Below are 27,412 nucleotides of genomic sequence, written 5' to 3'. Positions count from 1 at the left end.
TAATTCGAATGTTAATTTCCAGTGTTGATTTGTGTGTGGTTTATCGACGTAGACAAGTGACTTTACATAACCCCAAATATATAATCTAATGGGATTGAATCACACGATCTTAGTGACCAATTAATTGAACCATTACGTAAAATGATATTTACATAAAAATTTTTTTTGAGTAAATTAATTTTATCGCTTGCTGTGTGGCATTTGACTTCGTCCTGTTAGCTATGTCGAGATACGAAAAAATATGTAATAATTATCGTTTACTTAGTCCATATACGAAAAACATGTTGGCAACCTTGTTGATGGAGAAGTAGCAGCACGGTTTTATTTTTTTGAGACCTTAGGGGCCACGAAACACAAAAGTTTTTCGAAAACCGATTTGTTAATTTGTGCAACGAGCTATTATCATTTTAAAGTAAGTTGAAATAAACTTATCGACATGGTTTGTTCCGTGTTCCTAAAAGTCTCTATGTCTGCCACCATCTCCCTTTTCTATTTCTCAGTATTAGCTACAATATATGCCAACATCTTCTTGGTATTAGCAATATTTCTTTAGCCAATTTACTGACTGTTTTGGCGCGAATAAAATAAAATTTTTCTGCTACTTTGCGTACTTTAGATATACTTCAATTGCGTAAAACTTTACTCTACATACTAGATCGTAAAAAACGTATTATAAGGTCGCCGTAGTGTAGTGGCTAGAGTATAAGGTTCACATGCACGAGGTCCCAGGTTCAAGTTGCATTTTCGATTTTTGTACTTATGTAGTAATAATTATTTTTATGTGTAATTTATACATGCCGAAAAGAAGACTTAACAAATTCAATAACACAAATTCGTCAGTTGATTTGTTCTAATCTTGATTAAAATGTTCGGTAATTATATACTTGTTCAGCGTAATTTTCTTTATAACATACTAAAACGAAATCGGAGGGGAGTAACCTAATCTATATAATTACCAAATGTTTAAAATATAAATAAATGTTTAATATATTTTATAAGGAAAATTACAATTAAACTCAAAATTTTAGCTAGTAAAAAAATATTGTATGCAATTCGTGTGTTAATGCCTTTTTCGGCTGATGTGATTGTCAATATTCATATTAGTCGAAAAAAGGCTACTTTACACACTTGTTGCATAACTAACTATTTTGGTGTTTCGAATGAACTTATTGCATTTTATATATCTTTCGTGCAAATATGGCTGAAATATGACCCAGTACCTTATTTTGCACTGTGATTACCATGAGTTTGAAACGTGATTGTGTTTATAATCTTAATCTACAAAAAATAAATACTTGGCGCTCCAAAAAACAACCTTTTTTGCATTAAATAAAATTATTCATGAGGTCATTCAAAAACATAACTTACCGGTTGAATTCGAAATCATTGCGTTAACACACAAAAATATTTTCCATTGATCAGCCGTGTTTATCGACGAGAATCCCATTATAAACTGAGTTTTGAACATTACATCATTTGTGGAAACTTGTTTACTTTTACTCATTCGCTAACAATTTGTTCACGTGTTGTTAATTTCCCTTTCAAGCGACTTGTTAAAAATACAGGAGAGCACCATATTTTTCAATATAATCCATGTAAGGACTTTTCGGAAACTGTAGTTCAGGTACATCACCTATCAGCTTATTAAGGATCCTAACCCAGAATGAGATTTAGTTCAAAGTTTCCGATCGTCATTTTCGGTGGAAATTTCAAATTTAAAAATAACAAAAACTTTTGATTTTTATTACTTTTTTTGTGCAGACCCTTCCATTATATTTATTCAGATGTATAATATGATTCTAGAAGTTTAATATTTGTTTATTGAGCAGTTATCAGAGATTTACCTCCTCTAATGGATTTGGCACTGAAGTTTGAATCTTATAAGCGATTTTTATGCTGAAATCAGTAACATATTAACGCAAACATCGGTAACATATTAACGGCTCTACTATGAGAATTAATAGTAGACAGCCATTTAAGAGGAATAACTAAATGTTCAAAAAACCATAGACAAACGGAACCATCCGTCGGCTGATAGTATTTACCCACTGGTCTACCAAGGAGAAAGGATCTAACTATATGACTAAGATCCGATTAACTCAATCAGTTTCCGAACAACAATGAACGTAATTGGGGTTAGTTTTCGAAAAGTAAGATCATGATTGGGTTAAACTGATCATAGTTTACGAAAGTCCGGTAATAACATGTATATTGGATAATTCAGGGTGTGTCTCAACTAGTTTACAGCCGAAAAAGTGCCAAATGGTGAAAACACCGACTCAAGCTTAAGAAGTTTATCCTTTGATTTATAAGTTTAAGCAAAGTTGAGAAAAGTTCATGAAAATGAATGTTTTTCACTTGATGAAAAGGCAGAGACGTACGGCTCCCAAGACGGTCCTCAACGTTGAAAACGTACAATAAAATTGACAAATTTATTCATCCACTACTTTACTTGTATATTTTTTGTCAGTTTTAGATAACATAGAACAATATGATTATTGTTGACTCTTCCACTACTATGAATATAGAAAAAACTCCATTAGTTTTGAAAATAATAAAGAGCTTCTGTTGATTTTGAAAAAATTCAAGTTCCTCGTGGAATTATGCAAAAATAGTAGAGTTGTGGGATCTAATAACGCAGCTTGGACTCAGAATAAACAATGGCATTATTCATTGCTACTCCTTAGATCTGGCATAAACCTAGGTTAAAATAGAGAGAAAGAACAAAAAAATTTATGAAATTGAAAACCTATGTATTAATCCCCCCTTTCCTTTGTATAGGCAACTTGGCATGAAAATCGAAACTTATCAGATGAATGTACATTTTGGTTCGTACTTATGGACAACACTGTATACGAGTGAAGAATTAGAGTCTAAATTATTGTTGTCTGTCGGAGGATTGGCAGTCGTCTATCGAAAAAAGTTTTGCAAGTGACAGGAAAACAACGTTGTACCCATGGAAAAGCACTTCATTTTCTCAAATGCCGTCGCCTTTTTGCAATTTCTTATCAAAAAATGATTACTCTTATTTTACCGTTTCTCGGAAGGTTTTGCCCTTTTCGAAGCAGGTTTGCCCTTTGTAATCCACATCTTAACTGTTTTCGGAAATGTAATGGTGAATCCTGGTTTCATCTACTACAATTGATGTATAATTCTTCAATAAGCATATTGTAAATCCTTTTTTTTTTATATGTTGATACCCTCTTCTACCTCTCTATTCTTAATCCGACGATAATCCAGTAGCGTTTGGTCAAAATGTCGTAAGTTAAGCTGAAATGGCCACTTTGATTTAGATACCCAAACTACTACGGTCGTTGTTGATGGTTCAGAGTCTCCGTACATAGTCTCTAACTCTTGACAACCCTTGTAGCTGTGGTCAATTCTTAAAAAAAGTTGTAACTGTATATTGTGACATTGCTTGGAGTGTTTTAAGCTAACTTGATAGATAGAGATAACCAAAACAACTATACATACATATCGTCGTTGTTCTGGCAGAAGTCACAAGTCCAACACTTTTTCAGTAGAACAGTTTGAGTTCAGAGTAAATTAAGCAGGGCTGTAGATGAATTATTAGGCACTACCACTATCAAAATACAGCTACATTTAGAACTTTAGTGAGTTTTGTCAGGCTATATATCCGCAAATTTTAAATAGAGCGGTGTGAATATATGAAATTGCTAAAATTGGACTAGTGACTTGATAGAACAACGAAGAATTCGACTTTTTTCGCCATACAGAGGTTAAAAGAAGAAATATTCCATCCTGATATCTACCATATAGGAGAAGCAGTCCTAAAAAAATTATAATGATTTTCCTTTCTTTATTGTTCGCTGTCGCTGTTGCCATAGATATTAAAAAGTAATTTCACAAAATATTTAAAATCAGAAAAGTTTTGTGTTCTCTTTTTTGGCAATCGTTCTTATAATTTTGTTACATTTGCATTTTTTTAATCAAATGAGGAGCTATCCCAAGATTTCCTGTAAAACGACTCGTTAATTTTTTCAAGGTAGGATCTTTTCCTTCTTTTACTTACAGAGAAAGGTTAGCACATAGTTAGCAATCGAGCAAAAATAAAATGACGCCTCTAAGTAGAGATTAGATTTTTAAACCTAATTGTGCATAAAATTCGACTTAGGAAGTTTATTAATGCATAAAACTGTACTTTATAATTACTGTATATTGATAACCCTTATCTTGATAGCTCCCTGCACATAACACTTGAATTTTGAACCTCAATTATGTATAACTTCGACTTTAGACCCTCAATTATGCATATAATTCGACTCTAAGAGCTTTTTTATGCATAACATTGAACTTTATAGATAGAAATATTCATAACAATTAACTTGATAACTCCAAATATACGTTATGGTCATAAGTCCCAATTTTGTACCCCCGTTATGTATAACTTCGACTTTAGACCCTCAGTTATGCATATAATTCGACTTGAAAAGCTTATTTATGCATAACATTGTACTTTGTAAGTAGAAATATTCATAACACTCAACTTGATAACTCCAAATATACATTATGTGCATAAGACCCAATTTTGAACTCCTATTATGTATAAGTTCATCTTCAGACCCTCAGTTATGCATAAAATTCGATTTGAAAAGCTTATTATGGATAACACTCTACTTTATAAGCTGTAATATTCATAACATTCGACTTCATAACCTGAATTATACGCTTTGTGCATAACCCTCAAATTTGTATGTGAATGATTAGATTTTAGAACCTTAGTTAGCAACATTCGACTTGAGACTTGCTTATTTATGCACAACACTGAACTTTATAACCTGAAATATGCATAATACTCAAATTGATATCTCCAATTATACGCTCAAAATTTGGAATCTCAATTACTTATGTATAAAATTCGAATTCAGATCCTCAATATTGTTACAAACTTGTACTGTTATATATTAATCGATGCTAGAGTTTGGCGAATGCGCCGGTTATGCGGCGGTAAGCTCTTTGTAATGTTTTTATAACCTTTTTACATTATCTTGCGGCCGCTAATATAGAGATAATTTTCAAGATAATATTCCTTTGTAAATTTAATATTTCCAGGAAATCTAACATTCTGGAAAGTGAGATAATGTATATAAAAGAATCTCTAACGTTCGGAGAGTTAGTGAATAATTTGATATAATAGTGAACACAATGGGATAATGAAATGTGAACCAAATGGTACATTTAAATAAATTAGTGTGTTATGTATAGTGAATATGTGTTTAGTAAAAGTGTTAGTGAATAGTTCAGTGATAAGAGGATAATTTAATGTAAGTGTATAAATATAATAAAAGTTAAAAAAATGAGAACATTATAGTATTCTCAGTTATTGAACACTTGACTTAGTACCTAAATTTAATTTAATTCTCAATTATACTTAATTACAAATATGCTCAATTATGCATAAAACATAATGTTATAGGGTCAAATATAAATGATATCACCGAATAGCATGAATTAATTTATGCGGAAACATGTGAATTGCATATTATTGAAATGAGGTTGAAAAAATCCTTGCGTTTAAGTATTTTTATATTCTACAGAATTTCATAAATATTTTACAATAAATACCCATCCACCTGGTAAGTTGGCAAGTTGTATGCATAATTCATTTAAATAAATTGTTTCTGATGACACCCACAAGGTTGTATAAAAACGTATCCTATTGACGTACCGTGATGTAACTAGAAAATATTCATACTTTTAAAGTCAATTCATATAATATGTTCGGTTAATTCATTATAACTTATTAGTTGAGTTCAAGATAACAAAAAATAATGATATTTTCAACTATAAAAGGTCAATTAGTGAAAGTCATTAACAAATTGTTATAATGTGTTGAAAAAATGTTGGGTTTGGCATTTATTGATGATGAGATGTTTGTTTATTGATATATACCGAGCGGCACCCAATTTTAGTCCAAATCGATTATTTAGCAAATAATTTATTTTCAGTAAAATCCTTGAAATCGGGAGATTTTCAATTTTTAATGTCGAGTTGAGGTTACCAGTTATAGTATCTCTCTCCCAGTCTTTGTTAGGATTATTTTCCTCTATGAAACACAACTGATATCATTTTTTATTATCAAAATCATGTTGAAATTTTTCGCTATTCAAAACCCCTTAATCCTAAATGAAATGAGAAATATTTTAAACTGATATATGATCGGAAACAAAATGAATACAATGAATAAAAGAAACAAAACATTTTTTTTGGTAATAATTTTTGTTTTCCAAACGTAGTCTAAAGACCTTTTCCAGCAATGCTCTTCTCGACCCTTTCTAACAATAGTGTAAGTTTCTCTAGTCAATTCCTGGGAACATGAAAAAGTCTTCAGAACGTAGTAGGACGAAAAAAACAAAAAACTCTTGAAACAAAAGCACGAAATTACGAAGTAATAATCAGATCTATTGTGTACTATCCATGAGAAACAACACCAGAAACATCGAAAACAACTTTTGGAGATCATAGAAATAAAAACTGTGAAAAAAAAACTACTAAACCGAGATAGAAGAGAAAACATCAGACGATGATGTGACGTGGATAATATTAACTAATGGTTAGCACTGCGTAAAAAAACAAAGTAAAGAACATATAAATTGAATGGCAGACGATAGACTATTAAAAATAGGTGAAGTAGAGATCAACTACGAAATAGCTAGAGTGACAACCTAGAGCCAGTATGAGGAAAGATATCGAAAAAGTAACAGGCGATAAACCTATTATTGAAGAAAGCAGAAAAAGTCGCTGGGAGCCTAATATTGTGAATAGTCAACTAATTTGTAAATTTTATCTATGGTGATCACTGTGAAACGTTGTGTTGCCAGATGGAGAAGCACTTTTTTTCTTCAAACACAGCGCTTTTTTGCAATTTCTCTCTTTTTCTTATCCAACGATGGTGCTGAATACTCGTTTTACCTTTTTGAAATGCAATCCGTTGTTTATCCCAAAGAGAACGGTCAGCATCACATTATCGGCCAAAGTAAACGTCTTTGCTCTTTTAGGAGTAGATTGGTCCTTTGCAATCCACTGTTTTGACTATTTTTGGGGCCAGGAATGTAGTGGTGGAAATTGATTCATCTGTAGTTATGAATCGACCCAAAAAAATCCAATTTATTTTGCTTGATGTTCATTGAAATACGCTTTTATTCCAAAGTGAGCAAACGCGGCACTCAACGTGGGATAGCTTACGGATGCATAATTTTTCAGTAAGTATGTGGCAAATACGATCTGTGCTTCTGCCAATAGCCTCTTTATCTCTCTAACCTCAATCCTACGATCGTCCAATACTGTTTGATGAACTTCTTCTAATTTATAGCTGGTTGTTACAGTTTCTGTCTGTCCCGAACAATCGTCGTCAATTAAGCTGTAACGGACACGTTTAAGTTCAGCTTCCCAAAATTTTACGGTCGTGAACGTCTTGAGAGTCTTCGTCCACATTGTCTAACTCCTCTTTCATTTGCATTGAGAAACAAATATTTGATGACAGCTCGATACTAAATGTGGTGCGTCTCAATTTGAACGAATCTTCAAACTACATAAGGGAGCTGTTAGATATTTTCTCGGACTAAACAGCAGGGCTCATTCCAGGGACTCCTTTAAAAGATTCCTTCCTTATTCATCTTTGAATCCGTTTGCCTAATTCGTAAGCACGCTTCTCCAATTTCGAAAAGATCGTTACACGGCTATCCACTTAGGGCCACGGAGCTCGACGTTTACCTACCTACTCCACGTTCAGAATTAGTTAAGGGCTCAATATTTTACAATGCAAAAAAATGCACAATCACTTGCTAATTGAAATCAAATCGAGATATCATCTTTTCCCTCATTCTGCAATAATTTGAGAGAATTTTTACTGGAAAGTGCCTTCTACTCTGTAATCGACTTCTATTCTAATAATAATAATAATATTTAATTCTGGACGTGCTGGACTTATTTACTAATTATTACCTATAATTTAGTTACTCATTATGGTTTTATTCTGTGAATAGAAATTTTATTTCATTTGTTTTATCTTTATATAGTTATTTTATGTTTCTTTTAGTTTTTACAACTTTTTGTCTACAAATTGTAACAATTTTTTGACTATAAAGCATTTCTATCTCTCAATATTTTCTATTTGCATGAAAATCTTAACAACGACTCAATTATACGATACTCAAACAAAAACTAAGCATCCAAAATGGTTCGAAAGTGAGTAAAAATGTCTCAACTCATGCGCCAATATATTTTGCTGATATCTCAAGGTGGAAAAATCTTTCATATAACTCTCGTAAAAGATATTTCATAATACTAACATAATAATGTCCGGATTCCGAACTTTTTATATTCACAAGTCGAGAGTTGTGAATTCTACCTCTTAATAAACTTGAAGGAATTGGTAATATCCGAATTCCGAAGAAACTTCAAGCTGTGAAGTTTTACTTTTATTGATTCAAAAGACTCGGTATTCTGGATTCGTTCCAATTTTAAATAGCCGGCAGCAATTTAGACTCAAGCGGAGGTGTTCCAAATAAATGTAAGGAGATTTAACGACGCGACGCGACGGTTATATATGATATAACTCAAAATGTATATGTACTTTAATGGAATTACTCTAAAACTCATATTTACAGAGACGTTAAATTAATAGAGTGAACTGAAAGTACTTATCGATGAAATTTCTTGTCGGTAATCTATTTAATGACTGTAGATCAATGCGGGGTTAACAACATTTACATTTTGTAAATATAAATACAGAGTGAATTTTACGTTTGGTACGCCTCATTTATCTTGGAAACGGCTTGTACGATTTTTATAAATTTTTGTGTACAAGGCAGGTATTATAGTGGTATTTACATTTTTCAGATCAGATCTTTCCTTTTTCCGGAAAAATAATGAACTTTGTTATTTCGAATGGATCACCCTAAATATTTTGGTTTGGCTTTAGAAATTTCGGAGTGATATTTTAATGATATTAGGATAGGAAACGTATAATGTCTTTAATAATTTATATCCTAACCGAATTCCTCAACAAGATCTACTACCAGTAAATTAGTAAAAAAGTTTAACGAAACTGGCTCAGTAAAATATTTATCCAAATCAGGGCGCAGAAAAACTGCATCAACTAACAACAGATTCTTTGGATGTTTGTGTCCTGTTAAAAGACTTGAGTACTAGAAAAATATCCAGGGAATTTGATATTTTGCATTTTACGTGACAATAAATTCCATTCATACTAAAGGTAAAGTTAGTTCAAGAGTTGTTAGATGATAGACGTGAAGAGTTTACATACTTAATGATGGAGAAATGTTACAATCAAAACGATCTAAATTTTTTAAGCAATATTATGTTTTGCAATGAAGCCACATTTGGTATTAGTAGAAATCGGCATAATTATAGATACTGGTCACGTAACAATCCTCGTTGGATGCGTGAATCCTACATCCAATATCCCGAAAAATATATAATTTCAACATAAGAAAATTCGACTGTTGTATGGAATAGTTCAAACTTTTTCCTTCAGAATATTACTGGTTCCAGGAGACCCCTTGCTGATATATTGCTGCCACGAGTCCGTGTACTCCAGAGGGTACTTTGGGAATCACTGGACCACTTTAAGAATGGTTTAAGGAACGTGCCATCCATGCAATGTACATTCAATTATTATACTTTTGATATAAAGGAAATGTTACTTGATTGTATAGAGAGAGAGATTCGTTGTGAAAAATTAGGAAGGAAGGTTTTTTTTTTGGTAATTTGGTTATGATTTGCTTAGGCCCTGATATAGGAATTTTTTCCTCTGCAGGGCTGGGTGTGGGGATATTTTGTTGGGAAGTGTTTGCTCGGCTGCTTCTAGCGGTGCAGTTACATTTTTTTTTGTTCAAGATTTTTTTTTCTCTTTTATATATATATTTTTTGGGGGTTTTTTTATATATATTTTTTTTGTTTATTTTTTGTTTTTTCTTAATCTAATTGGGGGTGGGCGGGTACAGCTGCGGCTGTATTATTCCCTATCGTCGGACATTTGTCTGGAGAATCGGTTCTCCAGGTTGCAGGGAAACCGCAGAAAACCTGCAACTCCGACGATGGATGAAAATGAGGGAGTGTGTTGGGGGTAGGAATTTATCTGATTGATATGGGAGCTACTATTGAGGAAATTGAGGAAGGATGAGGAGGGTCCCTTTCGCAACGGAATTCTTGATTCTATGGATCGAATCAATTAGAAGGGTCTTGGAGGTCATTTAGGCGGCTTGGAATGGGGGTTATGTCAGTATTGACATAAATGGCGTTGCTAGGGCTGACCTACACTTTTTCAGTGGGACGTGTTTGCTTTTTGGGTGATTGATTGTATAATACAATGCTCTAAAATTAAATATCCACTCGTGGACTACGTATATTTGAATTATACTCTGCCGCAATTAATCACTAATATCTAACTCGCCCGAGTTGCTGATTCATTAACATAAACGGCAACCTTAAATTTGATTATCACCTATTTCAATTATGCTCCGATTGGGTAGCTTACTTAGAGCTAATAGCAAACGGACATACTGTATATAACATATTTATTAACATTCTTGTGATTATTCAATTATTAATTTTCACAAATTTTTTAATGCGACTATCATCCAATGACTGATTTAATTGTTGATTCTGACTAATGATGAATAAATTTAAACCTTGAATGAATGTAAAGAATTATATTTTTGTTACAGGTGAGTTATGATTTTATAACTTAATACGTGGATCTGGTGAACTTGCGTGAGTATATTTTTAGATTTTAATTATATTATACTGCGTAATTGCAGGTCTTCGGACTTTATCAATTTTAATTATCATTATTTTACGAGAGTGGTTTGAGGGAAGATTCCTCTACACACTTCGAGTTTGTTTCCACCATCAACTCTACATTTGGTTTCATTGAAGCTATTTTTTTGATGTTGGGGGAAATTAATGATTGCCAGTGAGAGTTGAATCAGATGATTATGGCAATAAATCGTAACGCATTTTCTGCAACAATAACCGACGAATGGACTTAATGGAACAAAAAAGTTTTTTCAACGAATGTCGTTTGTCCTGAATTCGGCATCATATCATCATAATATTGACCAATTATCGTTATACCATTTTCCAAATATTCGATAATTATTAGACCTTTGGAATCTCAAAATATTAGGGTAAATAGTCTTAATGTATATAAAAATGTAAAAATTGACGTTTTGACTTATTTCGGTCTTTATCAAAATATGACTTGATGTCGAGAATATGTAGAATTCCATTAATCAATATATCACCAACATATGAAAATAAAAATTTGTTCCAACTAAAAAAAATGGCTTTATAGAAAGCAACTCCAAATAAAATATAGAGTTAATGATAGAGACCAACGCGTATTTGAAGGAAATTTAAAATGGTTTGAGAAAAATAGAGGATTTGTTAAGAGTAAAAAGCTCAGGAAATATTGAGGTCCTGACTTTCCGAAGCAACGGTTTTTGCTGCCTTATGAACACATTTCTTGACAGTACTTCTGTTTCTGGAAGATAGTGAATCAAACATTTTTTGCGAGCAAACTTTAGATCAGCATTAAGCATTTGTGGCACACATTTTGTAGTTTGCCTATGTAACTTTTCGTGCAAAATATTTTGTAAATACTTGGGTTGGCTATTTCACGTACTTTATTTGAAAACTTCTCACTACAAGAACACAGATCTTATTAACTTATTTTAGGAGTATCTGCAATGAATGCCGGTCTCGAACGTTCACTATCATCCGTGTTGATATGACTTTTTTTAAAATAAAACAACTACTTACAAATCGTTCCATGAAACGAAACCCTTTTAGGATAATAGTTGCAGTGTTTGATTATTGTTTACGTAGAAAAACAATTGAAGAAACCGAAAAAAAGATATATAACTATTATGCTAGAAGATCTCTTGAAATCAATGGTTCTCTGCACATGGACACTGAGGAATCTGAATATTGGGGACCATGATTCAATAATACTTGATAAAATTCATGTCCCTGCACTTACCTATCTTCGAAGTACAGTTAAGTTCACCAGCTCAATTCAAACATGGAATAATTGAGTATTGAGCTGTCATCAACATCATCGAAAAACTTTACCCAATGGTACTGAATGACCAGAGTTAGAAAGATAGAAGAAACTGTCTGCATATAAAGAGAACACATTCATCATATACGAGTACTGATTGGAGAATTATGTATGTAGAAGCTATCAGCACATTAGGTGCCAATTTTGTTTACTCACTTTTGCCTTATAGACACGATTTAAGCTAAATTATTCGTATTTTTTGCATTGAATCATAGCTGTAAATGAAATTTGAATCAATCATTTCTGAAACTGAAAAAAATACAGTCAAAACAGTGGATTTTAAACGACGAATCTGCTCGGAAAAATGTAAAGACGGTATCATCCGCCGAAAAAGTGATTGCGACTGTCGACTATCTCCAATAAAGTAAAAAATAACAGGAGCATCTTGATTAATAAGGATAAGGAGAAATTATAGGAAAAACCGCACTACTCTCCAATGTACGTCATGAATAATCACGAATTAAATTTCGAATTGATCAACCACCCATTGTATTCACCAGATCTGGCTTCCAGCGACTTTTTCCTGTTTCCTTAAGTAAAATTTTCACTTACAGTAAAGATATTTTCATCCAACGAAGTTATCGCATAAGGTTAGAGCATCGTTGGAAGGTGTATAAATTCAAAAGAAGATTATACTGAAAAATGGAAATGTATATGGAAAAAAATGTCATGTTTCTTTTTTAAGTCTGAAACTTTTCAGATAACCCTCATAATTCAACGAATTTTGCTCCTAAATGTAGAAAAATTGCTTGGTGGAAAGCGATTTTGTGGAACTTAGAAAAGATTATTTTTTGTATGATTTAAAAGATTTGAGGCTCGCTAGGCTAAGTGTGTAATGTTGAAAGGATATTCATTATATTGAAGAAGAAGAAGACATTTTTTCACAGTAAATTAGCGTTTTCATTGGATTGTCACGCTTTCGTTATACCATCCTCATTCATTAGGGTTTTAACACGTACAAATAAAACTAAGCCTCTTTGAAACTTTCAGAAATAAAATTTAAAAAAAAACATTTCATTAATCCGCCCATTTTTATTGGTTTCCAAAGAATTTTATGTTAAGAAGTTTCGTTTTATTCATTTAATTCGTCCCTTTGGATAATTCTTGTTTGAGTAATTGGAACAACTAGTATTATTAATTTTTAAAGTAACACAATTCAAAATAATCGGTAAACTAGAACCAAATTATAATTCTCGTCAAGAGTCTGTATTTTTTTTATAATTATTTACTCTTGTACCTGACCTGACATTGAGATGGCGGTAGTTGTTTAAAAAACACTGTACTGAAAAGGGAGAACAGGCAAATACCGATTCATCTGGAGGCAAGGTTATGGATTCGGTTTTGTGGGATGTGCCACGGGATAATTTTCATTGATAATCCAAAAAGGGAAAACTATCAATTGCGAGTATTATGCGAAATTATTACAACGTTTAAGCGAAAAAATCAAGCAAAAACGGTAGCAAACGGCTAAGAAGAAAGTGTTTTTTCATCAAGACATTGCACCGGCTCACAAATCCATTACAATGGTCAAAATTAAAGAAGTAAAGTTTGAACTGCTACCTATTGCACACAGTACTCTAGATTCAGCTCCCTCGGATTATTTTCTGTTCCTTTGAAAATATGGCTCGGTGGTGAAAGATTTTCTTACAATGAAGAGGTGATGTCGGCATCGAAAGGGTATCGAACTTATTGAACATCGCTGGGAAAAGTGTATGGAGTTAAAAAGAGATTATAAAATTTTTTGTTGAGCCAGGTACTTCTGGCACCATACTCGTATGTGTAAGAACTTTCTCAAATTATTCTTCTAAATATGGAACTAAAACAAGCCACGAAGTACATTATCTCGAAACTAATGTTTCGAACTCGTCCACGATATGGACCGAGAATCCGGTCCTATTCGGTAGGTTGAAAGTCAAAAATTTAGTGAAATTTGTTTGATGTTTGTTTTTATGTAATATAAGATTTATAGAAAGGCTTTTTCATTTATTTGTTTGTTTACTTTCTTGAATTTTAGAATTTTTTTTGATATACAGTATATTCGAACTTGTTTAGCAGCAAGAGTTAGTTTTATATAAATAAAGTCATAATAAATGAAACAAAATACGAGTAGAAAAGTAACCGGTGAATTTGAATAAATTAAAAAAGTAATTATAAAGTAGTGAATACTTAATTATAAAAGTAGTGATAAGTCAATTATAATATAAGTTACTTAAGTCTATTGTAAGTATTTAAATAAATTAAATAAATAAAAGACAGTCTATATGAATTTGCCTCTCCATTGAAAAACAGTTTAAATGAATTAGGAAATTGGAAACATTAAACTTAAATCTGAAACACCAAAAAATATGAAGCTCCCTGTAATCATTACGATACTATCTATATAGGACAGTCAGCATATTTAGAAAATATATCAAAAGTCATCAATACGACAAAAAAATAAAACCGAATTAATGAACAATCTGCTTTATTTCCTGCACAAATAAACTTTCTGATTTGTTTTGTCAATATCTTCTTCTGTACGTTTTTGTTGAGCCGCTCCGTATATATGATTCTGTCCGTTTTAAAATAAATTATTTGCGGCATTATAAAGTGAAAGGTTAGAAATTATATTCGAATGGTATTGCGGATTGAGGACTAAAAATGAAACAGTCTAAGAGTTTTTTAAAATGCCAACGTTTCGATCTTTTTTTTGATCTTTATCAAGTCTAAAAATATATGGTACATTATAACTCAAACGTTGATGAAGATAAACAACGTTTGAGTTATAATGTACCATATATTTTTAGACTTGATAAAGATCAAATAAAAGATCGAAACGTTGGCATTTTAAAAAACTCTTGGACAGTGTATTTCGAGTCCTCAATCCACAACACCATTCGAAATTACATACTAGGAAGGACAATAATTTAAACAATGACATCTTTCACCTGGGTTTTTCAAAACTATCGACAACACATAAGGCACATCGGTAACTCGTATCGTAAAGCCTCGATTAAGATCAAATAAAAGATCGAAATGTTGGCATTTTAAAAAACTCTGAGTTTTAAACCCGCAACACCATTCGAAATGACATACTAGTCAAAAACTAATATTTAATCTTGTTGTGTTATGTAGGATATAAAAAGATTTAATTAGAAAAAAAAATTATCTAGAAATTACATAATAGGGTCATTAAGCGCTAAACGCCATTGTACTGAATAGTTGAAGCGGATCACTTAATGGAACTTTTCCGCGTCTTGATTCTTGATTTGATTTTTGTAACCTTTGCACCGTTTACTTGTAGGTACGATTTTTATTCGAGTCATAAAAACCAAGTAATTGAAATGAGAACCGTGACATAAATTCGAATAAGACAGTAATCGCGATGTTTTTTTATGGTTAAACATAGTATTCTAGAATCATAGTCCCCTTGAATTTTCAACATAACAATAACAACAAGGCAACCAAACATGTTTTTGTTGTCTAGCAAAATAACATGTTGAATACGACGTACAGACATGCACATCAATCTCACTGTGATCCCCGTTTCACTCAGCTTCGAGTATTGCCTCTACAACTAATAATTATGTTCATGATCATCTAATTATTCTAATTCAATAAAATGTTAGTACATCCACATGGTTTCCTTTGGATCAGTCTTCTTATTCTGTCAATTATGCCTCCAAGTATTTGAGACCCCTGATATTTTATGGTGCTTTGCAATAATTTAAACCCTTTAATGCCCAAAACTTTTTTCAAAATTGTTTTTTTAATCATTTTGTTTCAAAATGGTCGTGAATAAATGAATAATAAATGATCATCAATGGAGTTACGCTTAAGTTGTTTCTGATCATTTGAGGAGTAATTTCCACCAAGGAATTCAGTATTTAAAGTAGAATAATGAGATCACGAAGTTTTTTATCAATTAAAAAATTTATTACAACATTATTAATCTACCCAAAATACATTCCGGATGGACTTTCTTACAAAAGCGAACTGTTTTATATGATACACACACTTTATAGACCAGGGTCGATAATTTTTGAAACAAAAAAAAATAACAGTAGGATGAAACCCATTGGGAAAGGAGAGGAATATGATGAAAATGAGAAGAAAAATAAATTATGAGGGACCCGATTTAGAGAAGTGGGAGGGGGTGAGTTAAATGGTGAAGTTGTAGGTAATGAAAAGATCGACAACTTTGGTATTTACATATTTTTCACATAATCTCAAAATTTATGTGACACTTTTAAATAACCAAGTTTTTGCTATTTTATTTTTCTTTTTTTCAAATAAAATTTGATGAAAACTCACCTATTTATGTCACAAATACAGTGTAATTTATTTGATTTAAAATATTTACTTTTTCTCTTTATTTTGACTTAAATCAAAAAAGCACCCTAATTTACAATTTAAACTTCTCGCGTCAAAATATCACCTTTTTTCAAAAAGCCAAATTTAACAAATTTTTAGCGTCTAATAATGAATTTACGACATTTTTTTCTCCTTTTCGGACAAATCCAGATTTTGTATCGCAACCGGAAAAACAATGCAGAAATACAACAATATTTTTGAAGGCTTCATGTTTGAAACTATTAGACGTGAAAAGTAAATCCTTCACATTTCCAGAACCTGTTTTGAGAAAATAAAAGTTATGATTTTTTGAATTTAATCGATTTAAAAGGACCAGAAGATCAAGTTCTTGACCCACAACAATGATATTTTTATTAGTATCTCAGGCAATTTTTATCGAGGATTTAATTATGTCAGCATTAACATCTTCTTCTACTTGTTTACAGGAAAATCTTTGTGACTAATATTTTCATTAAAATTTTCATCATTTTATCTTGTTTTTTTCTTGTTAGATAAAAATTTTTCTTGCAAAAATGGTTTTAGTGTCTGAGGTTTTTCTACGAGTACATTCCCTTCTTTCAGTTGAAGTAGCTGCTGGTACTGTTGTGACAGTAACTGATTTTTTTATTTCGGTGTAGTGTATTTTTCGTTTTTATCAATGTAACATGTAATCTCACCTTTTTTGAGTAATAAAGTATAAATTTTGATAAATAGCTTAAAATTGTACAAAATGATTGAAAAAAAATCGAATTCGAGTTTTTTACGATTTTTTCCATTTTTAGAGAACATTTACTATGGTAATGTATATACAGTGCTTTTCAGATAAAAGTATCCACCTTTAATAACTTTTGTAATACTGGTATTTAGAAAAAATCGAAAAACACGTCAATTTATGTTGGAAGGGGCAAGCATTATGGCTTATTTAAACTTACTGGAAAAGCCACCCCCTCACCCCTAGCAGCATCCCCTTTATTTTTTTAAATTACTTTTCATATTTAAAATTTGGATACTCCTCTTTGAGCTGATTTCAAAAATGTATAATACTTGTAGGTTAAAGTGGTTAGTTTATGAGATAAACAATTTTTCTTTTAAGAGCACAAATTTTACTTATTATTTACTTTCACCTTATTTACCTGTACTAAAATGGGTTGTACAACAGTTCAAACTATCTGAAAAGCACTGTATATTTTTGAACCACCAGAAATTAGAGATTTCAATGAAAAACAAGCACACCGACTTTTTGAAAAAAGGTGATATTGTGACGCGAGAATTTTAAATTGAAAATTAGGGCGCCTTTTCGACATTAAGTCAAAATAAAGAAAAAAAGTAAATACTTTAAATCTAATAAATTACAGTGTATTTATGATATAAAAAGGGGAATTGTTTTTTCAAAAAGATGAAAATAAAAAAAACTTGGTTATTTGAATTTTCCACCAAAAATTATAGATGCCAAAGTTGTGGATCTTTTTATTACCCCCAACTTTGTGATTCAGCTTTTTTCCATAGGATTTGTAGTTTTGCAGGAAATCGAATTAAACTATTTTTCATCCTTAAAAATTCATCTCCTCCCACTTCCCACCGATCGCTCGTAATTTATTTTACCTTCCATTTTATTATATTCCTCTCCTTCTCCTATGAGTTTCGTCCTACTATTATTTTCTTTCACTATTTCCCTTTTTACAATTAAATGACCTAATCGCACCAAACCAAGCTCATTTCTTCCTATATAAGCTAGATTTGGTTCATAACCATAAACCTAAAGAATGTACAGAATAGATTCTCTCTGGAATTACAAAAGGTATATGTTAGTACCTAACCGTCTATGCAATACCCATCCTTGGGCCATACAAACATCTATTACCGAGAACTCGTTTTTTTGGACCTTACTCCAATCTTATATTTGATATGTGAGTATGTATTGGTGGATAAAATCGATTTCTCGTATATGAACTAGAGTCATTTGAATCGAGATTCTTTTTAGAATACCTATTTGCGGATTTTAGGGTCCTAGAACACAATTTATCAAAACTGTGACGACAGTCATTTCATCAGATCATATTCAATTTCCCATTGGAATTATTTGGCATTTACCCCGTACTAGTAGACAGGTTCCTATAATTTACTTTATTTCCACGTAATATCCCTAGGACTTTTTTGTTAAGTTAATTTTTTTCTCATATATATTCGTCATAAAATAGAATTTGGCCTGTAAATAATAGAGAACAGAAAATACGAAAAAGTTTTTTAGTTTTCTCTGAAAAAAGCAGAAATTAATTGCACCAAAATTTGAACAATATTTTGACCATAGTAAGAGAAAGGATTAACGAATAAGAAATAAAATAACCCTCCTTTTTCCACAATGAAGTTAAGCAGTCAAGGCAGAAAAAAGAGTTATCCAAAACAAATCCCTACCACTATAAGTCACATTATATTGTCAACTAAATCAACTGTTCTTTTTTTACCTTCACCTTTGTTCCTTTCGATAGCTCAGTTTGGATTATATCACCAACTACTACGAAATGACTAAAATCGATTATTTTTAATTTCGTTTTAATTAATAAAAATACTACTTACAAACAGACGTATGTTAATCACGAGACTTCTTACTAACAACTCAACTATAAAAACTAAAATATTATTTGGGTCAGCAGTCTATACCCGGACCCATTGTTTTTATCTTACTTCGTCTCATATCTTTTTTGTTAACGGTCTCATACAAAACACTGCTGCCGCTGTGACACAAAATTATCTTAGAATAGGGTTGTCAACGATCCTGTTTTCCCAGGACATGTCCTAGTTTTGTATCGTCGTGGGACGTATTGAATAGTTTTTAAGCAGCGTCCTGGGTTTTCAAATTTTAAAATTCGCGCGCCTCTTCTCAAATTTTTAAGCTACGAGCGGTCTCACGGCTCGCAAGTAATTGCGTTGCCACTTGATGATATATCTTTTGCTTTACTATGGTCGCGCAGTGCTTACTATTCCCTCCCTTTTTTGCATTAGTATTAGACATACACAGCTAGCTATCCAGTTAGATTACTACTTAGTTGTAATTTACATAAATGAACAGGCTACACCAAAGTAAGTTATTTAAAACTAATCATGATTGTATTATCGTATTGTATTATTAAAGTATAATTAAAGATTTTTATAATGAAATCAATGACTCTTTGAAAATGTGGATTGAACCATGTGAGGATCTAAAAGTTTTCGACTGGATTGATCTAACAGGGTGCGATCTGTTAGATTGCAAGAACATTGAAAAATCTTTGGTCTTTTTAAAAGATCATATGGAAATCGACGACGAAAAATTATTTGACGAGTGGGTTAATTTAAAAAATTTTAGTACAAATTTTAATCTTACTCAAAAAGACGACAACTTAAACGCCTTGTGGCTAACATATTTCAAGCAAGTGGTTGAATATGTATTTAGTATACCGCTAATGTCGAGAGAGTTTTTTCCCTCATGAATTCACAGTGGTCAAAAGAAAAAAATCGATTACTGCCAACAACAGTAGCTGCTATAATCAAAACTATATATAACATATTTATAGTATCTGATATCTAATAGTTATAGTCTATAACTAGCCATTTTTCAAACATTTCTTAGAAACTAAAGTGTTTGTTTTATATTTTAAGAACTAGTTTTCGACTCTTATAATTTTATTAAAATTTGTCCTGGTTTTTCAAATTTGAGGTTGGCAACCCTATTTTAGAAGGATAAACTAAAAGCTTAAACCTTTTTAACGTAAGAAAAGTTTTTCCAATCTAAGAGAATTTAGTACCCAAACTCAACAATTCAAGATGTGAGAAATGAAATCAAAAACAAGAGATCCACTTATAATCAGGAGTTAATAAAAGTTAAGGATTGAATGGGCATTGAAATTGGGGCGGACGACATTTATAAAACGAATATCAAGTGGAATGACAAATTACATGCAGTTATGCAGATGGTGGTGCCAACAAGGAACCTGAGTATCCTCAACTGAAATCGCGAAAAAGCATGCCAGTGAACTAGCATGTATGAATACTAAATCACTTTCTAGTGATGCGCCCTCGACCAACTACGCTGAAGCTCAGCATGTCTGAATGAATCTTACTTTTTTACCTGATGTCTCGGGTTGGATCGAGCAAACACAGGTACTCCCACCTTTTATTTCAAACATATTAAAATTGGAAAACACTTCATACTACACCCTGACCTAACCTAGAATACGAGCTACTAGCTCTTGGACTATAACTAGCTCTAGTTTTCTCTCATAATTTGCGGATCAATACAGGAGAATGTAAATAATTAAATTTTTATTTCGAAAAAACATACCTAAATCTTTTCCATTCTAATAATTCTCTATTGGAGCTGCAGATCTCACCGTTATTACAAAAGAATAAATCACCACGTTATCGTATCTCATTAATCAAATCGTAACACTTTTTTCACAATATTTTCACAACATTTTTTTTTTTTTCAAATTCCAGCGACTTCCCTTCTACTCATCTATAGAAATCCGCTCGTGGTGTTTTGTTTATGGTTTACCGTGGTCTACTGAATGTTTTTAAAAATTATACAGAGAATGAAAATGTGCGTCCTTGAGTAGCGTAATGCCAGTCATCAAGGTTCAGTAATTTAAGTCATTTTTTACAGTGTGAGTGATAAAAGTTCGGTTAAGGGTGATGCACACGCGACCTTACCTTGCGCAAAACTTGGTTAAGTTCGAGATTGTCTAAAAAAAAAAGTGAAAGGTTTTTCTTATTTGCAGTATAATAAATATTTATGCAATTGTATTGGATGTCATTATTGCATTTTTTTTTATTTCCATTACACCGCTCTACAATAAAATCAAATTATTTGCGCGTAGGATTGAATTATACGTTCCACAATTTTCAAATGCAAAGAAGTATCATATATAGAGTCATTGAAAATATTTTTTTCTTCTTCCATTTATCAGTCATTAAATCTGGTTCTCAAATGCGAATTCTGGGTAAGCTCTTGAAGTTACTTTGATGCGTCCAAAATAGATCTATCAAGAACGGTTATAATCAAATAAAGAACTTCGATTCAAAGCTGTAGATCTTTCAATAGAACTGTTACTTGAGTTTTAAGATATGGCAATAGTGATGTGAATATATCAACTATGACATTGCCATTGCCATTGTGAACATACTCAGAACGTGTTGTCATACGATTGCTATTTGAGTTGTTTAAGATACTTGAAACATTTACCTTGGTTAAAAAATGGAATCAAATCGCGGATTAAACTAACACCAATGTGCCGATCAACTCGCTTCGATTTTTGGTGATGGTGTTTTGCTAGTTTTCCGAATTCAATCGGGGTCTAACTTCGCTACAGAATAAACTTCGTGAGTCATCGAAAATCTGCTGTTGTGACAGAAAGAATCGATGATGTGCGTCAAATTATATCGCAAGATCGTCATGTGACATATCGTGAGATTGAGCTATTGACAGACGACGAATCATGAATCCAACAAAATTTGTTCGCACATGAAACACTCCGAAGAAAATGGTCGTCTGTTTTTTCGTAGAAACTGAACATGTCGCCACCGTTCCATTAGAGCAACGTAGAACTATCAAATCTGAGTGATACACCAACATATGCTTGCCAGAAGGATTCGAAAAAATCAGGGAAATCAATCGCAGCACACGACAATGCGAGATCCCACACATCAGTTCAAACAAAAAAGCTTTTGTAAAGTCAAAACATCGAATTGTTTGGTGACTTGTCATATATTCCTTGTTAACCACCCAAGGATTTCTTCTTATTTCCAAAGATTAAAAATAAACTGCGAGGTCAACGTTTTGCTACACTTTAAGAAGCGATTGATGTGTTCAAATCACATGTTTTGGAGGTACCTCAATCTGAATGGGAAAAAAGACTTCTACAATTGATTCGAACGCTTGAAAAAGTGTATTTATTTCAATGGAGAATATTTTGAAAAACAATAAAGTTGAATGCTTTATTTATTTCAAAACTTGAATAGCAATGCTTGAAATTTTACCAAAATTAGTACTTTGAAATTTTTCGCTATTACTAATATTTTCAAAGTGAGGGTATTTAGAACTAAAGTTCCAAAAAAATCAGAACTCGTTGGAAAATTGCGCTTTTTCTACAAAACAAATGGAAATTGGAGAAATATTAGATGAATTATATATGGACCTCAAAGTAAACCACGTTGGAAAATAATTGTTTCCCAACCAAAAACTTGTGTTTCATTAAAAAATTTACGATATTATTCAACCGTCCCTTTGTAACTCATATACTCCGTGTATGTATAGAGATGAAAAAAAAAACTACTGACCTGATTTATTTGAATTTCGTTCCAAATCGTAATCATCAGTATTGAAATGGATTACATCGTGCATTGTTCACTGAGCAATAATTATATAGTTATGTAGAAAAGTTTGCAACATCTGCAATCAATGATGTAAACGTAAAAAATGAAAAATTCCAATAATAAAATTAGTATAGTTTTATTTAGTAAGAAATATTACACGTAAAATATTCTGATTTTATTATTCTATTGAGGGCAACTGCTTCTTGGTTTTCTACATGGTGAGCAATAATTATTAGAATTCAATAGAACAGTGTCGAGTAATAGGATATTTTATACTACAGGGACTATTTTTTCACAGAAACACCACTGTTTTGTTTTTACGGACGACTTAGTAACATAGTTAACTAAATCAAAATGTTTTGAAGAAGTAACCGATTTGAATATTCGGGGGAACAATTGCAAACAAAAATACAGAAATTCGAAAGGTGGAAAAAAGAATTGGAGAAAGCAAAACAGTAGTGCCATAAAACAAAAGTTAAATTCCAAAATGTTGTCAATCGAAAATTTTACCTGAATAGTTTACGTACAGTCTTTGAGGACGATAACTTGCTTATCGAAACAGTGTATTCAATCGAAAACCCAGATATTGAGAACACAAAGAGCTAGATGGCCGAGGCACGGGGCAGGAGAAAATGGGAAAGAGAGAAAAAGGAAGACCTCGGAAGAAATAGAAGAGGCGAAGATAGATACAAGAAGGTTTGGTATAGAAAAATGGAAAGAGAAGGCACAGGATAGGATCAAATGGAGAAATTTAGTAGACAAAACTCAGTTAATAATATGAACGAAACTCTTAAGGCATTGGCCGGGGCGGCCCATTTGCGCTGTTTCATATGTACAATATATTATAAAAAATTCGAAATTTCACGAAATTGCATGATTAAGAACGGTGATCTAATGGAATCCTTTTTATGGAAATATGATTCCTCATAACAGATATTATCAAACTTGCTCCTTTTAAAAAAATCTAGTTAATAATGTAGAGCATAAAACAATGTAAAGTAACAATCGTATTCTACCCCTAAAACCTGAATTACTCTGGTTTATCTTAGAAAAGTGAATAATTTTTAATATCGCAAATAAACATTCGTTTTCTTATTTACGAGATTACTTCAAATATAAACCGGAATTTTCAAATAAGCGCCCGAAAAATTTAGTATCGTGAAAGTGGCTACACTGGATGTCTATTATGAAGCGTAGGGAGCAGCCGGGACCACATAACCTCACTTTTTAGTGTACTTATAGGAAAGATGTACCAATATCTGGTGCGCAACGCATAATTTTTCGTTTTTTGGTACATAATGTAAAATTTATAAAAATTTATCGAAGATTTGGGGGTGTGTGCCTCTCCAAGACTCAAGTGTATGAATGGTATTCCTCTTTCCGAAAAGGCCGAGAAGTTGTGGCAAACTTGCATATGATAAGTAATCATAGGCATTCTTATAAGGATTATTTATAATTTTTCAAAGAGCAAAAAACAATAAACGAAACCACCCGCCAGCTGATTGCATTGATCTCCCAAGATAAAAAGGATCCTATCATATGATTACGACCCGATTAAATCGATCAGTTTCCAAACAACAGAGAACCTGATCCGGGTTAGTTTCCGATCATCTAGATCATGATCGAGTTAACTTAATCATTGTCATTGTATAATATGGATAACAGATATTATTAAAGTTTGTCTATCAATATTTCTTTCAATAAAATCAATGCATATTTATAAATTAGAAGAATATGCGTTGTAAAAAATAAAGTAATATCAACAAACTATGAATATTATTTCATACAGCATTGTTATAGGTTAAAAATATGATTAGGAGAGCAAAATATGATTATAGACTATGGTAAACTTCAGCAAAAGAGAAAATACACTCGGGAAATTAACTTATTTTTTACTTGCCCCGAGATAATTGAGAAATTATAAAAACAAAACGATTATTATCGTTTTTAAAGCCGTAACCCTTCGGGCAAAAGTCCCTTTGTCTGTAGAAACTCACAATTTGCTTTTCTAACAACCAACTATTATTTCATCTACAACCACATTCTCCATAACAAAGAACGATTCTTAGTATAATACTGTACACATTTCAAAATCCTTTTATGGAAGAATAAAGCATTTCAAATTTCCACTCGTTTTTACTAGAAAACCTAACAAAGTAGCAGTTAAGCTTCTCTTTTACATTATGCTTCAAATGAGGGACACTATTGTGCATTAAGAATAAAAAGGTATTGTGGTATTTCATTGCGAATTTGAAATGACAAAATTTGGGTTCGTGTGTAGAACGATGAGTCAGTGAGATAATTCATTTCACGTTATCGATAAAAATTTAATTTGAAAAACACAATTTTATACTTAATTCTCAATCTATACATCTATACAGATAAATGGAATTGAAGTATCTGTAAGTATTTTCAATTTAACAACTTAATTACATCACAAACACAATTTTTATATTTTTTTTACTGTCAGTCGCTCCTGCTAATATTTGAAACGGCTGAACCGATTTTGATGGGACTCTCCTTCACAAATAGCTAATGTCTTAAGAAGTAACATAGAGTAGAAACAGCGGAGGTTTCTAAATTATACATTCGAACATTATGAATTTGGTTTCTCATAGTAAATGCAACTAGGATGGTCTATGAGGGGTTCATGGTCGGATCTTCATTGACCACACCATCTCTGAGCGATCATACTTACCACTCAGACCTTATACTCTGCATGTATAGCTTTGTAAGTAATTGGTTGATTACTAATAAAGATCATAGTAGTGGATATCCGTCTCCCGGATTTGTAGTTATTGCTCTATCTACCATGATCCTCGATGCTTAATTCGTCATACCAATTCTCAATGAATAGAACGTCTGGGCCTGTTGGAGAAGGCATCTTCAATATTTTAAAAAGGCACTTAGTGCTATGTCTTTATTATCTATAGCTTTTTCCAGTTTTTTGGTTAAACTATGCAGGACAAAGACAGTCCACTCCAATATGCATATCAATTTTTTGGTAAGCAGTTCCGTTTCAATGTAGGGATAAATTTTTCCATCGTTTTCACAACGAAGGGCGATAGACTGATGGGACGATAGGATTTAGCTTCTGATGTGGGTCGTCTCCTTGCTTTGAGGAATTAAACTAAATCTAACATCTCTCCAGGACTCAAATATGTGAATTCATGTGAAGCTAGCACTACATAAAAATGTTTTTTTTGCGTGATGAGTACTACGAATGTTGACAGATGCACACAACAAAACTCAGAAAGACATTCGTTTCTCCACACAGTATAGTCTAGATAAAGAACATTTTCTGGGAAGATTGGTAACAATTGATGAGTCATATATCTAGAATTATGATGTAACGACCAAAATAAATGCAAAATATAGAGTGGAAACATCTAGGCTCATCACCGTCGTAAGGAGATAGAGACAAAAGTGAGACAGTGCAGAATTGGCAGCGTCTAGTGTGATTAGATGTAGTTTAACGAATTTTTTCTGTTGGTAATATACTCTGTTAATACAAATATATTTTTTTGTGTATTTATTTACAAATTAAAATTTGATTTATATCTATGCCGAACCAGTTTCTGATAGGCTTACAAAATTAAATATGGAAAAATCATAATGTGTAGGAAGAGTATAAAGCAACAAAAGTTTTGGAAGTAATGAACCTCCAGTTGAAAGATATATCTTCGTGAACGAAACCAACACTTTGGAAGAAACTATCAGTTCAAATTCTATTAGCTCATTCTCTCCAACAAGCTCCTCTATTATATCAGGAAATGCTTCCAAATCAAGTACAAACCAAGATAACAATTTACCTGATGCCACAGGTGATGCATTAGAGTATATTGCAGGATATTTAGCTTATTTACAGACTAAATTTTGAGTTATATCTATGCTGATCTTCAAATATTCTGCGACGTTTCTCAATCAGTTTCAAAAGTTTCTGGTAGGCTTGCAAAATTTAATATCGAATCGTGTAGAAAAGAGTTTTAGGAAAGGGAACCTCCAGTTAAAATATACATCTGCTTGCAAGAAACCAACTCTTTGGAAGAAACCAACACTTTGAAAAAAACTATCAGCTCAAATTCTAGTAGCTCATTATCTCCCAACAAGCTCCGCTTTTATATCTGGGAATGCTTCCAATTCAAGTACAAACTAATATAATAGCTTACCTGATGCCAAAAAAAGTTAACCTGAATTCACATATGAAGTTAAGAGTGATGATTCTTACAAAATTCCGTTTTGGGTACTGCAGTTGTCCTTTGTTGGACAGTTGCTAAAAAAAATGTGATTTCTATTTTGAAAAATATGCAAACAATATCCTAAAACTTGGACCTGGAGTAGTGAAAAGGTTAGCGAATAATATAAAAAAAGGAGGAAGATATACCTTGCAGAATTATTTAAGAGTTTTGTAGATTAATAATTATAATTCTAATCAATTATAATGATTGCCAGGCTCAATTTAAAAAAAAAATCAAAGAGAAAACTCGTGACAGACAATGTACAGAGAAGTAAAATTCGTAAGCTAGAAAAACGCTAAAAAAACTAATAAAGGATTCATTTGTATAAGAAAATAAAGAATTGAGAAGGATGAGTGAAATTATTTAAATGAATGAAATAATAAAT

The 27,412-nt window shown here is 32.1% G+C and overlaps 2 protein-coding genes across 4 annotated transcripts in view; one reads left to right on the top strand and one right to left on the bottom strand.

Moving 5' to 3' along the window:
* The window catches only part of LOC130449958 (protein javelin), a 42,312-nt gene extending 21,348 nt beyond the window's left edge, over positions 1 to 20,964 (bottom strand). The window contains exon 1 of one of the 2 annotated variants that reach the window (XM_056788079.1): positions 20,760 to 20,964. The gene's annotated coding sequence lies outside the window, so the exon portion shown is untranslated. Of the gene's footprint in view, positions 1 to 1,368; positions 1,438 to 20,759 lie in introns of those variants that run through there. The other variant, XM_056788080.1, reaches the window with a different exon arrangement.
* Positions 1 to 27,412, top strand: part of LOC130449959 (calcium uniporter protein, mitochondrial) — a 180,215-nt gene that overhangs the window by 71,695 nt on the left and 81,108 nt on the right. The window lies entirely within an intron of this gene.

Source organism: Diorhabda sublineata, chromosome 10 (assembly GCF_026230105.1).
Source record: "Diorhabda sublineata isolate icDioSubl1.1 chromosome 10, icDioSubl1.1, whole genome shotgun sequence".
Classification (NCBI taxonomy): Eukaryota; Metazoa; Arthropoda; class Insecta; order Coleoptera; family Chrysomelidae; genus Diorhabda; species Diorhabda sublineata.
Note: the sequence above shows the minus strand (reverse complement) of the source record. Positions and strands in the feature narration are given on the sequence as shown.